Source organism: Dipodomys spectabilis, unplaced genomic scaffold (genome assembly GCF_019054845.1).
Source record: "Dipodomys spectabilis isolate Male_0828 unplaced genomic scaffold, ASM1905484v1 ptg000052l, whole genome shotgun sequence".
Lineage (NCBI taxonomy): Eukaryota > Metazoa > Chordata > Mammalia > Rodentia > Heteromyidae > Dipodomys > Dipodomys spectabilis.
Window position 1 is genome coordinate 4,272,961 of NW_024870729.1, and position 15,261 is coordinate 4,288,221.

Here is a 15,261-nt window from a genome sequence, read left to right on the forward strand (position 1 = left end):
TATAAAATGGGCAGATCTGATGTACAGTAATTGTTCCTCAATACATTTATCATATTATATTCTCATAAACATGTCTCCTGAAGATTACTTGTCATAGTATGATTTATAAGTTGAAAAAAAACTTACCTAAATAATACCAAAAAGTATTGGAGAAGTGTATTACAGTGCATTCTTACATTGGAACACCATGCAGCTATTAAAGTATGAAGACACAAACCTATAATGATGGGGATAGGACAAAAGAAACTAGAAACCAACTTAAAGCTCCCAACAGCCAAAGAGCTGGATAACGCATTCATTGGTCTGTAATGATATAAATGACTGGATTAAAAAAAATGAGTGGCAAAAGATAGACAAATCACCTGGACTGACTAATTCCAAATAATTTATATAGACTTGCCCTTCAAGGGTTAGAACCCAATTCCCCATTGTTGAGTGTGGGAAGCCAAGAAAGTGTGGATTTAAAGTGGAGAAACCCTGTCACAGCAAGGTGATGGATGCCAACATCAGCACTCAGTCACGTTAACAGCATGTACCTTTGAGATGATGTGATCAATGAATGTGTCTCTGACTTCTACAGTCTCCTCCTTGAAACTCCTAACTGCATCTATGAGGGAAGTAGACATAAGCGCCTCAACTGAGAACATTCTACAAAACACAGACTAGAATATCTCAAAAGTGTGCAGGTCATTAAAAAAAAGGCAAGCCTGAGAATCTGTCATAGCCAAGGGCTAAAGAAGATATGAAAACTAACACAAGGGCCAAGGAGATATGAAAACTGAATGTAGTATGTTCTTGTGGATGGGAGGCTAAAATAGAAGACATGCAGGAAAATGATGGAAATCTGAATAAAGTGCATTCTTTTTAATAGTAATATACTGGTGCTAGCTCACTAATTTTAATAAATGTATGGTATTATAAAATGCTAACGATGTAGAAACTAGGCGGAGTATATTCTAACTCCATATCATTTTTGCAATGTTCTTTAAACTCTCAAAGAAAAGGTTGTTTTTACAAAGTGGAAATAGATTAAGCTATAGGCTTATAATGACATGGGATTACTGTCAACATATGATCAATGGTCATATGCCTGAAATCTCAGGTACACAATAAATGGAGGTAGGATTGTAGTCCAGGACCAGCTCAGGCAAAACAGTGGGACCCTACCTGAAAAATGAACCAAAGGGACTGGAAGCATGGCTCAAGTTGTAAAGTACTTGTCTAGCATATGCAAGGCCCCAAGTTAAAAACCCAGGACCACAAAAATATAACATTATTATATAACTTATTAGTATTTTATTTTATTTTTTTGGGTCCGGTTGTGGGGCCTGAACTCTGGGCCTGGGTGCTGTCCCTCAGCTCTTCAGCTCAAGGCTAGCACTCTACCACTTGAGCCACAGCGCCACTTCCGGCTTTTTTCTTTTTGCTTATGTGGTGCTGAGGAATCGAACCCAGGGCCTCAGGCATGCAAGGCAAGCTCTCTACCACTGAGCCACCTTCCCAGCCCCTTATTAGTATTTTAATAATACACGTATATGTACTCATTCACCAAAAGTCAAGAAAAGTATATACCAATGGGTGCTTTATTAGTGATTTTTCACTTTTTTATCCCTTTCTGTATTCTCCTGCTTTCCCAATACACATGAACTATTACTAGTACCATACTCTATTACTTTTACAATTATGGACGAAGTTTATTTTAGGAAAACATGGGTCTACAGCACATGACAGACTATTCCTTACCTCAAAATAGTATCTGCCTACCAAACAGCCAAAATGAGCCGGTGCCAGTGGCTCACACCTGTAATCCTAGCTACTCAGGAGGCTGAGATCTGAGAATCATGGTTCAAAGCCAGCCCGGGCAAGAAAGTCTGTGAGTCTCTTATCTCCAATAAATCACCAGAAAACCAGAAGCGGCACTGTGGCTCAGGCGGTAGAGTGCTGGCCTTGAGCTGAAGAGTGCAAGGACAGCACCCAAGTCCAGAGTTCATGCCCCACAACTGACCAAAAAAAACACAAAAAACAAAAAAAACCAACAGCCAAAGGGAAAATGGTAGAAAGTCTAGAATTTAATCAGACTCAGAATAGCATCTTGATTCCATCACTTACACTATCAGGACTGGATAGAGCATAACCTCCCTCATTCCTCATACTTCAAAGACAATATGACAAAGTTATTAATCTGTAGGACTTCTCTAACATTCATCTACCCATATAAACATGTTATATACTAAGTATAGTTATACAGTATATAAAACATGGCATTGGCACACATCTATAATCCTAGCTACTTGGGAGATGGAGATCAGAAAATTCATGATTTGAGGCCAGCTTAGGCAAAAAAATTCAACTCAGTCACTAAAGAGATAAATGTGGTGGCACATGCCTGGCACTCCAGTTATGGTAAGAGAGGTAAATAGAAGGATCACAGTACAGGCTGGCCCAGAAACTTGAGACTATATTTGAAAATAATTAAAAGAAAAAAGAACCAGGGGTATGGCTCAAATGACAGAGTACTTGCCTACCAAGCAGGTGCTTGCTAAATTCAATCCCCAGTAACATCAGATTTTATCAGAAAATCATAAAAGTAGAATTAAATCTATGTCAATATCCTGACCATACTAGTAACTATTATTATTGGCAGTATTAATAAATAACAATCTGAGTAAAAATTAAACACTATTAAGAAAAACTTCATTTCTCAAGAGCAAAGATACAAACAGTACCTCAGCTCATTCTAAAACATATGTAGTTATTTCTCACTATTTCTAACTAGACCTTCATGATGGCAATTAGGCATGCTGTGGAGTAACAAGCCCACACACACTGAGAATCTTCCAGTGAACACAACGGAAAGCCACTTTTGTAATCCTAACCAGCTTAACCTAAGCTTTAAAATATTACTGCTTCACTTCTTACTTTCTACAGGGTAGTTTGCCTATCTGTGAATATAATGGCAACACAAATTAATGCCAATCATAAAATACACACTAACCTTATTAAGTCTCTTTATTCTATTATTAAAACCATTTTGAGCCTGGCACTTATAAGGCTTATAATCCTACTCAGGAGGCTGAAAGCTGAGGATCGTGGTTCAAAGCCAGGATAGGCAGAAAAGTCCATGAGATTCTTATTGCCAATTAAAAGACAAAAGTGGAATTGTGGCTCAGGTGGTGGAGAGCTAACTTGAAGCAAAAAAGCTCAAACATCAAAAGCTCAAACCATGAGTTTGAGACTCAGACCTGGCACATACTTTTTTTTGGGGGGGGGGAGGGGGGAGTTGGTCATGGGGCTTGAACTCAGGGCCTGGCTGTTGTCCCTGACTTGTCCGGTTTTGTGGTGGTCAACTGGAGATAAAGAGTTTCATGGACTTTCCTGCCCTGGCTGGTTTTGAACTGCAATTCTCAACTCTCAGCCTCCTAAGTAGCTAGGATTATAGATGTGAGCTACTGGCACCTGCCCAAAATTAATTTTTGAAAAGCTGTTTCAGGTGAGACTTCTTTTGTGTATGTGCCAGTCCTGGGGCTTGAACTTAGGGTTTGGGCACTGTTCCTGAGCTGTTTTGCTTAAGGCTAGTACTCTTATCACTTAAGCCACAGCTCCATTTCCAGCTTTTTTGTGGCTAATAGGACATAAGAGTCTCTCAGACTTTCCTGCCCCTGCTGGTTTTGAACCATGATCCTCAGAACTCAGCATCCTGAGTAGCTAGAATTATAGGTGTGAGCCTCCCTGTGAGGCCAGAAAGGCATATGTTTTGATCTTTACTAAAGTCCTGGTTGGGAGTTTTAGCTCAGTATCTATCCATCTGTGTCTGTGGGAACTGTGGGGATGTGAGATCTGTAGATGCCGCAGTCCTTACATGAGGCAACTGTGCTCAATTCTCCCATACATTTTAAATCACCCCTTCAGGACTTAAAATACCAAATATAACATACATGCTAGTAAATAGTTGCTATATAGTATTGTGTAGGGAGTGATGATTAAAAAAAAAAAAAGACTGGGGCTGGGAAGGTGGCTCAGTGGTAGAGCGCTTGCCTTGCATGCTCAAGGCCCTGGGTTTGATTCCTCAGCACCACATAAGCAAAAAGAAAAAAAAAAAGCCGGAAGTGGCGCTGTGGCTCAAGTGGTAGAGCACTAGCCTTGAGCTGAAGAGCTGAGGGACAGTGCCCAGGCCCAGAGTTCAGGCCCCACGACCGGACACACAAAAAAAAGTCTGTATGTGTTCAGTATAAGCACAATTTATTTCTAAAAATATATTTTGATCCAGGGTTGGCGGACTATGGATGAGCAACCAGTAGATACTGAAGGCCCACTGTGTTGATTTTTTAATTACTCCAATTAAAACCTTATAATACAGAAAAATCACAACAGATAAATTGAGTTACACTATGAATTGGTGAATTTTTAAAAGACCAAACAAACCAGATCAGAAAAATGAGTTTGTTCCAACTGAAAAATTTACCCAATCTGATTTATCATATGGTTAGGATATAGGCCCAAATCTGAAAACTCAGTAACAACCAACCATACACAAAACAGTGTCAATCATTATGCCAATCTCTTCTACATCAGGAATTCAGATTGGTTTGTTTCTTTTCAATGAAGTTATTTTAAACAGAAGCTTTTGTTTGTGTAGGGGGAGCATTTTTGTTTGAGGCTAGTGCTCTACCACTTGAGCCACAGCTCCAATTCCAGTTTTGGGGTGGGTAGTTAGAGACATGAGTCTCACAGACCTTTTTGCCCTGACTAGCTTCAAACTGCAATTCTCATATATCAGCCTCCTGAATAGCTAGGATTACATGCAAGAGCCACTAGTGCCCAACTTAAATAATAGCTTTCAAAAACGAAGAAGTATCCAGATGTAGGTGGCTCTTGTAATCCCAGCTACTCAAGAGGCTGAGATTGTGGTTTGAAGCTAATCTGGGCAGAAAAATCTTGATACTTTAGCTCCAATTAGCTAGCAAAAAAACAAGCTAGAGGGCTAGGAATGTGGTTCAGCAGTAGAATGCTTGCCTCGTATGCATGAGGCCCTGGGTTGGATCTCAGCACCACATAAATAGAAAAGGCCGGAAGAGGCACTATGGCTTAAGTGGTAAGTGCTACCCTTGAGCTGAAGAGCTGAGGGACAGTGCCCAGCCTAGAGTTCAAGCCCCACAATTGACAAAAAAACAAAAAAAAACAAAAACAAAAAACCAATAGAGGTGCGGTTCAAGGTTCAAGTGGCAGAGTGCCAGATATGAACAATAAAGCCGAGCAGAGCTGAATACAGAGTTCAACCCCAGTTTCAGAGCACATGCGCGCACGCGCACACACGTGCACACACGCGCGCGCACACACACACACACACACACACACACACACACAAAGTTTACTCAAGTCTCAAACACACCCATCTAGAATCACAAAATCCACTCAGGTTCATATACATATTACCTAATGTAGGAACTATAACCGTAAAAGAATGATTTTATAACATATTCTGAAACTGCTGTATCTAATATTCTTTACTCCATAGTTCACCAAAGTAGTTCCTTCACAAACCTAGTCAAATAAGGCTGACATTCTTCTCAGTCTATAGTGCATTTTTTCAAATTTGTTCAACAGTTTCAAATTTAAACTTTGTTTATATATATACATACATAAGATTTATGGAAAGAAAAAAGTCACTAAGGGAGCTAGTAAGTGGATCAAGCTAAATAAACATCTTTTGGTAAGACTATAAATTATATGGTTGGTTTTTCTAAAAACCACAAAAGCAAGCATAAAATGGGAATTCCAAGCATTATGAGTAGCCACATTATCTGTTTAATGAGAGTCTAACTTTACAAAAAGCATTTTTTTCCTATGTCATGTTCTCTGTTGGTTTAGTCCTCCAAATTTGAAATAATAATTGAGTAAGAGACCATTCTGATATCTTATAGATTATCCCTTGAATTCATATATGAACATTATGAATAGCACCATTTCACAAATAAAAACTTAATGATTTAGGTAATTTGCCCCATTCATAAAAGTAGCAAGTAACAGAAATTATCATCTCAGAATTTAGATACGTATACCAATATACAAACATCAAATACTTGACCTTTTAAGGTTTATCATCTATACTTCCTAACCTCCCTTTAGTCCTGTACCTGTAAGAGTTATTACGTATTCCTCAACATGTACCACAATGTATTACAACCATTCACTTATCAATAGTCCCCTACTCAATTATGAGCCTCCATAGAGTAGACCGTATCATCATCTCTAGTCCCAGAGCACAGACCAGATTCTCACCAAGACATCAATTCCTTGTTGGTGGTCTCTTGGTGCCTTTCATGCCTCCTTTCTAGCTGCTCATGGGAGATAACTATTACAGTTCCCTCATCCACAAGTCACCCGCCAGCCACATCACAACAGAGAAGGCTCCAACAGAAAGAATACCCACTAAGACCAACCCTAAGCTGCAAGGCTGCTCTTAATATCCCAACACTACAGGTGATACAGGTTTTTCTTTTTTATATTTAAGTACTACACTCCCATTTTTCTACAGCATGCAGCCTTTAGACATAATAATAACTACACTACACCACAGTTCCACATTTACATACAGGAATAAACACAGAAATGAAGGGAAATAAGAGAAAATGTAAATCAACAAGCAGCAAAAGATAAAGCCTTGTCACAAGCTATCTTTTCATTATAACACAACTAGAGCCAGACCACACACACAATTTATATGCTTTCTCAAGCAAGAAACTAACAAGTCAGCTGTTCATAGCATTTGAAAATGTTACAGTATAATTACAAAATGACACAGGATAATATTTAAGGAAGGAGACATCAAGTCTTCCAAAAGAAAAGGAAGATTAAGTCTGTTTTTTTTTTTCCTTAAACAGTAAAGGTCTTAGAACTTAAAGAGAAATGCAAAACTATATAAGATGCAATAGTAAACCTAATAAATGGAATTACTGATACTTTTTATTCTTTTAGGGGACTTTTTACCTAAATAACAAACAACAAATGTTAAAAGTTCTATTTTCAATTTTCTACATTTCCAGACATGAGTATTCACACAAGTCTTTTTTATATATTTATCATTCTTTTCCTGCATTTCCCCCTACCCACCCTTTAGCTGTTCTTAAGTAACTTAAAAGACTGAATAAATATCTAACTCTTGAATACAGTTAAAATGACAGCACCTTATGACTATCTTGACCCTCTTTAAGGTAGCTTTAGTCTTCTAGAATACTATTCTAATTCTTGGAAGCAAAAATTGCAGGAAGTTCAATGTTCCAAGAAAAGTTAATAATAATTGATTCATCTTTGGTACTCAGGAAACACACAGCAAGGATCTGTGTTCTGTGCAAGACTGACAACAAATCCATCCAGTAATACCTGCCACACAGGGACAAAGAAACAGGAAAAAAAGATTTCATGGAGTAAATGCACAATGACAAAAACAGGAAGAAAATGTATTGGTTTGGAGCTGAGAAGGAACAGAGGTGGTGAGCACAGAGGACAGATCAATGAGTCACGTAGACAGAAGCAGACAGAAGACTGAGGAACTGGACAGAATTGATGGGGATGGGAGTGGAATGTCAATGGACAAAGAAGTGAAACCAGCAGGAGCCAAAGCTGGTCAGTTGTAAGAGGTAAGAAAAAGCCTAGAGATGGCAGACTAGGAAGGAGGCACACCTATGTTGAGAGGGGAAAGAGCAGAAGGCATTCTAAATAGAATGAACCCTTTTTTTATGGGAAAGGCAGAGAGTAGGCAAAATATAAAGAATCAAAAGAGAAATTTTGAACAGATGAAAGGAATGTGCAAGGGCTGGGAAGGTGGCTTAGTGGTAGAGCGCTTGCCTCACATGATTGAGGCCCTGGGTTTGATTCCTTAGCACCACATAAGCAGAAAAAGCCAGAAGTGGCACTGTGGCTCAAGTGATAGAGTGCTCGCCTTGAGCTGAAGAGCTGAGGGACAGCACCCAGGCCCAGAGTTCAAGCCCCACGACCAACAAAAAAAAAAAAAGAAAGAAAGAAATGTGCAAGAAGCCTCATATGATAAGTAGACAGAGCAAAAAAGGAAAAGAATGAACAGAGGCCTACTGAAGAAGGAATAACAAAATTAACCAAGTGCTTTATAGAATTCTGCCTCATTAAAACTTTTTTTTCTTAGATTTCTCCTTATTAGGCAAAACTTGATTATAAGAGCAAAAACTTTCCTTAATTTTCAGAAAAGAAAATTATTGGTGAGTTAATTCAACATCAATTTGGACAAAGTCTTAATAAAAAGAGCTCACAACAATAACAATTTACTTACATCAAGTACCTCAACCTTAAGCAACAAGCAAATTTCTTACTTAAAATAGTACATATACATTAATACCCTTAATGACTTTAACAAAGGACTTTCATTTGTTAAATTCAACACCATCTTTTCCCTTATGCTTAGCAGCATTTGGAGAAATCCCTGCTTCTTATTGTCTCTCCCAATATACAAAAAGGAAGGGTAAGGTTTTTGCTAAAAAACAGTATGATGCAAATTTAGCCCAATATTAAAAATTAAGTTCAATTACTCATTCTATCTGGACTTCCCAGATAACAGAACATAGAGACCACTCTTCATTTCCATGCAGAAACTAAGAGCAAAATTAAACACTAAATAAAACATGGAAATAGTAAATAATAGCAGGCCTGAAAAGAGTGGAAATTATTTTTGACCCTGGAAAATAACATAGGGTAGAACAGAAAGTTTGCCAAAGATCTATGAATCTGTACTTCTATTTTAAAACTGAAAAAATGATGATTGTCAGTGACAAAAACTTGTTCAAGAAAGTAGGTATGTACAGAGGCTGGAAAAAGATAAATAAATTGGAACTGAAGTCACAATGAAGCAGTATTATCACTATAAAGAAATAATTCATCCACACAACACTCTTTAGTGATTACTCAATAAGAGTGAATTTCTGGGGCCAGGAAGGTGACTCAGTGGTAGAGCTCTTGCCTTGCATGCATGAGGCCCTGGGTTTGATTCCTCAGTACCACATAAGAAAAAAGCCAGAAGTGGCACTGTGGCTCAAGTGGTAGAGCGCTAGCCTTGAGCTGAAGAGCTGAGGGACAGCGCCCAAACCCAGAATTTAGGCCCCATGACTGGGCTCCTCCCCCCAAAAAAGTGAAATTCTGGGAGCCCATATGCCATCCAATGGTTCCTATTTCTACTCCTACTGATGTAATCTCTCTATCATTATAAAACACTGATCCTAAGTCAATTAATAGCTACTACAGTTGTGGAAAACAACTCACACATTATAAACAAAGTGGATAGGTTAACAGAGGTAAGCTAAGAAACACATAGGAAATGTCTCCAATGTTATCATTTCTGTTTTCAGAATTATTTTCTTTCAGCTAGTCAAAGTCCTACATGGCATTGAAGTTGTTGCTTGAAATTCAACTTTTCTTCTGCTGTGTACCATTCTTCCATATGAGTTCTTGGCCATCCAGTCTATTCTTGGGATGCTATTTCCTTCTGGAAACAGCTGCCACCCCACAGGCTTTGAGAGGCTTCTTGAAGGAATAAACCTGGTCTGTTGGTCTCTATTGAGGACACGCTGAAACTAGGGTCATCTCCATTTTCAAAGATGACATGGAAGCCAATCGTGCTATTTCCAAGGTAAGGTCCCTTAAAAAAGAAAAGTCAAGAATCAACCAGATTTTTAAAAAAAACCTTAATAAGGAAGTGCAAATTCTCATACAATGTTTCATTTTAGCTGAGTGAAAAATAAGTAATTTCAATAAAGAAAATTTAATGCATCATTTCAGCTTTAAAAATGCAATATTTTCAAAAAAAATAAAAAGGTACCACAAAATACTGCAAATAATCAACAGTTCCTAAAAATAGTTTAAAAATCAATTAAAATTATCTGGAAATTTGTCACTGACCTCAGTCTTGCAACGGCCAGGATAAAACATTACCCTGCATTCATATCTCACTTGAAAATGGTATTTTTTAAAAAGATGTTTTAAATTCTGCTGTAAAATAAGCCAACAAATTGATAGCCTAGAAAATTTTTTCACCCATGAAATTCTGGAATTTTGTATTATCTAGTGATAAAATGCTGATACTACCACATTCATTTTGCCTTGGTTTCCTTATCTACAAAATACAGGCTGTTTCTTTTACATGGAGAAGCTCAACAATCATTGAGGATAGTTTAAAACAGATGCCCAAGGGCCCATGGAACTTGATTTTCTTAAGTTCATCAAAGATAACTGACTTCTGTAGTAAATCCTAGACCACTCTGATGACAAATTAGATCAAGTTCAGCAGCCAGCTCCACAACCATAAAATTCACAAAATGGAGTAGTAGTGACTTTATGAAATTCTAGTTTGATAGACTTAAAATAAATCAATCAGTGCATTATATTCTTTTTGTTAAAAACCCTCCATTCAAGGGAAGAGCCTAAAATAAAATCTACCAGGCCAAATGGATAAACACGTGACTATAGATTCTTTCAACTCAAAGTTTCAAATTAGTTCCTCAGATGTTTAAATGGAACACAAGCTGTGGGGCAATATTTAGAATTCCAAGATGCTTCTATGCAGGCCATCTCAAAATGGGCGATGTTAAAATGACTGCCACCATGTCACTTCTTCATTGATCAAATGATAAAGCAACCCCAAGACAGATGACAAGACCCTTTCCCCCTGGAAATGATATCTAATGCACAATACTGTACCTGTGTAGTGGTGTGTATCTTGCGTTCTAACCAGTTTGGTGGCCCATACTTTGTCCAAGGGCTCTTTTCCTCTGATTCCTGGGCAGAAGGCACAGTGAGGCATGCAGTCATTGCCATTTAGTAACCACTGATGCCAGGTGATCTTGGAGATACAATGTCATCCAACAAATGGATATTGAGCTGAACTTTCAGAGAATATCCTTTTCTTCATCTTCCTAGATTTTGTTTGAAGGTCCTGATCTAATTACAGATAACTTTAAACTGACTTGATTTCAGCTTTGTCACCAAATCAACAGCACAATTTTTTATATTTTTTCCACCGAAAGTATTACTTGTTTGAAGAGGATTCTTTCTCAACAGCTAAAAAAGTATGATTAAAATTCCACAAAAGGACAAAACAAAAGGACAGAAGTACAGAAGTATACAGGAAACCTTGGAAACCTCCCATCACACCACATCATGATAAATCAACATTTTAGGACTTTACATGTAGTAAATGTAAAAAATAAAGGAAGATAGCACATATCATCTAATACATTTGAAATAATTTTTTGACAGTAAATTTAAAAGTCACTGTCCTATGCCATGGTAAATCATTATCCTGGAATCCAATAGCTACCAAGAACTAAAATATTCGCTTAGCTTCTAGATTCAAGTTCAAATTCCAATTCCCCTTGTCTTTTAGTCATGTCTGGAAAATTCAGCACCGCATCTTAGAGCCACTGCAAACTTTTGTACTACTCTTAAATTTTATTTTATTTACTTATTTATTTATTGTTGGTTGTGGGGCCTGGGCACTGTCTCTTAGTGCTTCAGCTCAAGACTAGTAGTGCTCTACCACTTGAGCCACAGTGCCACTTCCAGCTTTTTCTGCTTATGTGGTACTGAGGAACCAAACCCAAGGCCTCATGCATGCAAGGCAAACACTCTACCACTGAGCCACCTTTTCAGTCCAATCTGAAATTTCAAAAGAAGCATCTTTAAGACACCAAGTATAGCTCAGAGGTAGAGTGCTTGTTTAGCATGTATAAGACCCTGGGTTAGAGTCAAAGCACTGGACAGAAAAAAAAAGAACTTAAAATTAAAATGCACTTAGTACAGTTGCAAAAATAGTGTAAACTTTTAGATCTCTCTCTCCAAATTATAAAATAAACTCCTCAGAGAAGCCATGCTGACCCTGAAGCCAGAATGCCTACCCTTAGTACTTACATCATGCTCTTGGAAAAGAAACTTAATTACTTCATGGGGCCTCTACTTCCTCATTTGAAAGATGAGTAATAATTATACCTACTTCAAAGGCTGAAGATTATTATAAGCGTCAAATAAATTAACATGGAAAGGGGCTAGAGACAGTAGCTGGCACATTTGTAAATACTATGTGAATATTAGCTATTATTATGGTTTATTTAGCTACAAATTCTCATACTGTTTCACAACAGTACACAGTCTCAAATATCTTGATGTTTCCTCATGTTAACTAATATTCACTCAGTAAGTACAGACAGACAGACCTACTTTCAATTTAGTAGGTAACAAGGCAGTTCTCAAAAACAGACCATATGAAACGGGGTGCCAGTGGCACTCAAGAAACTGAGACCTGAGTATTGCAGTTCAAAGCCAGCCCAGGCAGGAAAGTCCATGAGACTCTTTTCTCCAATAAACCACCAGAAAACCAGAAGTAGCAGTGTGGCTCACGCGGTAGAGCACTAGCCTTGAGCTGAAGAGCTGAGGGGCAATACCCAGGCCCAGAGTTCAAGACCAACAAAAAAATAAAAATAAAAATAGACCATTTAAACTTCTCTAGACCATATTCCCTGGTCTGGAGAGGCTTATATTTTGAGTGAGGAAAAGGACTACATGAAACATTTATGTACAATACAAAGTCATACAAGATTAAAGAGCACAGTGTGAACAGTGAATGCTCAGAAAACTTGTCTGGCTACAGAAAAAGCTAGATGGCCCCACATCTAAGGAAACAGGGATCATCACCAACTGCAACAGAAAAGCCCATTACTTACTAACCACTTTCCATATTCCAGGCTCTGTCTAGACCCTGGGAATAGTAAAAAATGTAGAAACAACTCTGTGTTCTGGGAGTTAACAAAAAGTCCACATAAGAGCCAAACTCGTGTGTGTGTGTGTTCTGGGAGTTAACAAAAAGTCCACATAAGAGCCAAACTCGTGTGTGTGTGTGTGTGTGTGTGTGTGTGTGTGTGTGTGTGTGTGTGTGTGTGTGTGTGTGTGATGCTAGCCTAGAGCCAAACTCGTGTGTGTGTGTGTTCTGGGAGTTAACAAAAAGTCCACATAAGAGCCAAACTCGTGTGTGTGTGTGTGTGTGTGTGTGTGTGTGTGTGTGTGTGATGCTAGCCTAACAGAGCCAAGCTCGTGTGTGTGTGTGTGTGTGTGTGTGTGATGCTAGCCTAACAGAGCCAAGCTCGTGTGTGTGTGTGTGTGTGTGTGTGTGTGTGTGTGTGTGTGATGCTAACCTAACAGAGCCAAGTTTTAAAGTTAAGGAGTGAAAAGGCTTGTCTTCCTATCACAGGACATACATCACTTAAACACCTTGCAGACAGGAGCTAATGCTATTACAATACTGTAGTATTCTACCAATAACAGAGAAATGGTGATCATAAACAAGTCAATATTTTTTCATATATTATATTCTCCATCTGCTCCTGTTTCTAAAGCACTTTGTATATGAATAATATGTAAAAGACTTATGAACATAGTCATATATTGGAATAGGTTTTGTTAGTAGCTCATAAATAGTTCAAAAGAAAGCCTACTAATGCTTTGAGTATTCCTTCCCTCATTTTTTTACCTTCCTTTACCTCATGCACCAGTGACAGCTCACAAATAGCAAAGCTGGAAACATGACTGTAGATGCTTGTATGCTGCAAGGTGCTGGTGGCTCAAGCCTATAATCCTAGCTACTCAGGAGGCTGAAATTTGAGGATCGAAGTCCAAAGCCAGCCCTAGCAGAAATATCTGTGAGACTCTTGTCTCCAATTAACTACCAAAAAGGAGAAGTGGAGATCTGGCTTAAGTAGTAGAGCACCAGCCTAGAGTGAAAAAGCCATGTGAAGGCTCATAGCCTTGAGTTCAAGCTCCAGAACCAGCACAAAAAAAAAAAGAAACCAACAACAAAAACCAAATACTTGTGTGTGGAGGCAAAAAGTCACAAAGCATAGTAGTCACTTCCAAAGAAAATGTGCTTATTTTTCTTCTTAGATCTTTCCATTGATGACAACTCTGACACCTCTCTATGGACCATGTCTTCAGATAAAGAAAACTTTTGTAAATCCAACTAGCAAACCTTTCCCAATCTTTTCCCCTTCCCAATGAGGAACTGAACCACTAGAATTGTCTGATAGGTAAGCTCCAACATGCCTGTTAACCACAAAGAACAAACACCTCCAAGGACCTTCCTCACCCTCTCCAGTTCTTCCAGTCACTTGTACACTCACAGATACAAGCTTTATACTACCCTAAGTCTTCATAAAAATAAATGTTTCTGGAACTGCTATGCCTATAAAAATCATTAAATCCTATTTTTGTAAACACAGTTAAAACAATATAATTACGGAAGCCAAACTACTTAATAAAATGTAATCAAAACCTTAATTTTCTTAATGTATAAAGTACTAGACTCAATAGGGAATACATGTTCTAGAAATGTAAAGTTAGCTGAGCGCCAGTAGCTGAGGCCTGTAATCCTAGCTACTCGAAGGCTGAGATCTGAGGATCCGGGCACAAAGCCAGCTGGGGCAGGAAACTTACTTCCAATTAAACTGTAAAAAGCTGTAAGTGGAGCTATGGCTCAAATAGTAATGTGCTAGTTTTGGGCATAAAAACTCAGGGACCACATATAGGCCATGAGTTCAAGTCCTAGGACATGTGTGCACGCATATGCGTGCTTGCACACACTCACACACATGCACACACCCACAAACACACACAGATAGATATAAAGTTAAGCTAAAAAATAAGACACATAAATCTTTCACATTATCTACAATATGGAAAATAACATTTTAAACAATAGTTGATGAAACTGTGCAACTCCACCAAAGTAAACAGCTCACTACTTTTTATTTTCTTAGTTTGGTATTGGAAAAAGTCTTCATGTTTCATTAAATCATTTGTTTGCTCACAATTAGGAATTTCACTAAGAAATGAAATTTTTTGGAAAGAAGGGGCCTTTAGAGAAGGCCAATAAGGCTTTCTACTCTTTTCCTATGTCCTAGCATAGCTTGCTTGTTCATTGGGTGACAAATGTTATGTAATGAGAACTAGGATGAATAAGAGGTATATGACTTTGGAAACTACTGAATACTCAAATAAAGGGAATAACAATTCTGTGAGTTTTTAAGACTGTCTTCAACTTGAAAACCATATTCACTTAACTGAGTTACTCTATATTGCCAATACCCGTATTTACAAAAGTGGAATTAAATAAAGTGTATTAAATACACTTAATTCCACATCTGAACGCATTCACATCAAACTCATGTACTCAAATATTTCTGAACAATGTACACA

General features: G+C 38.0%; 1 protein-coding gene across 2 annotated transcripts in view; it reads right to left on the reverse strand.

Moving 5' to 3' along the window:
- Slc20a2 (solute carrier family 20 member 2) overlaps positions 1-15,261 on the reverse strand; it is a 97,796-nt gene that overhangs the window by 81,241 nt on the left and 1,294 nt on the right. The window contains exons 1-2 of one of the 2 annotated variants that reach the window (XM_042679410.1): positions 10,720-10,797; positions 9,404-9,661 (exon numbers count right to left, since the gene is read on the reverse strand). The exons of the other annotated variant lie outside the window; for it this stretch is intronic. The gene's annotated coding sequence lies outside the window, so the exon portion shown is untranslated. Of the gene's footprint in view, positions 1-9,403; positions 9,662-10,719; positions 10,798-15,261 lie in introns of those variants that run through there. 2 annotated transcript variants of the gene reach the window in all.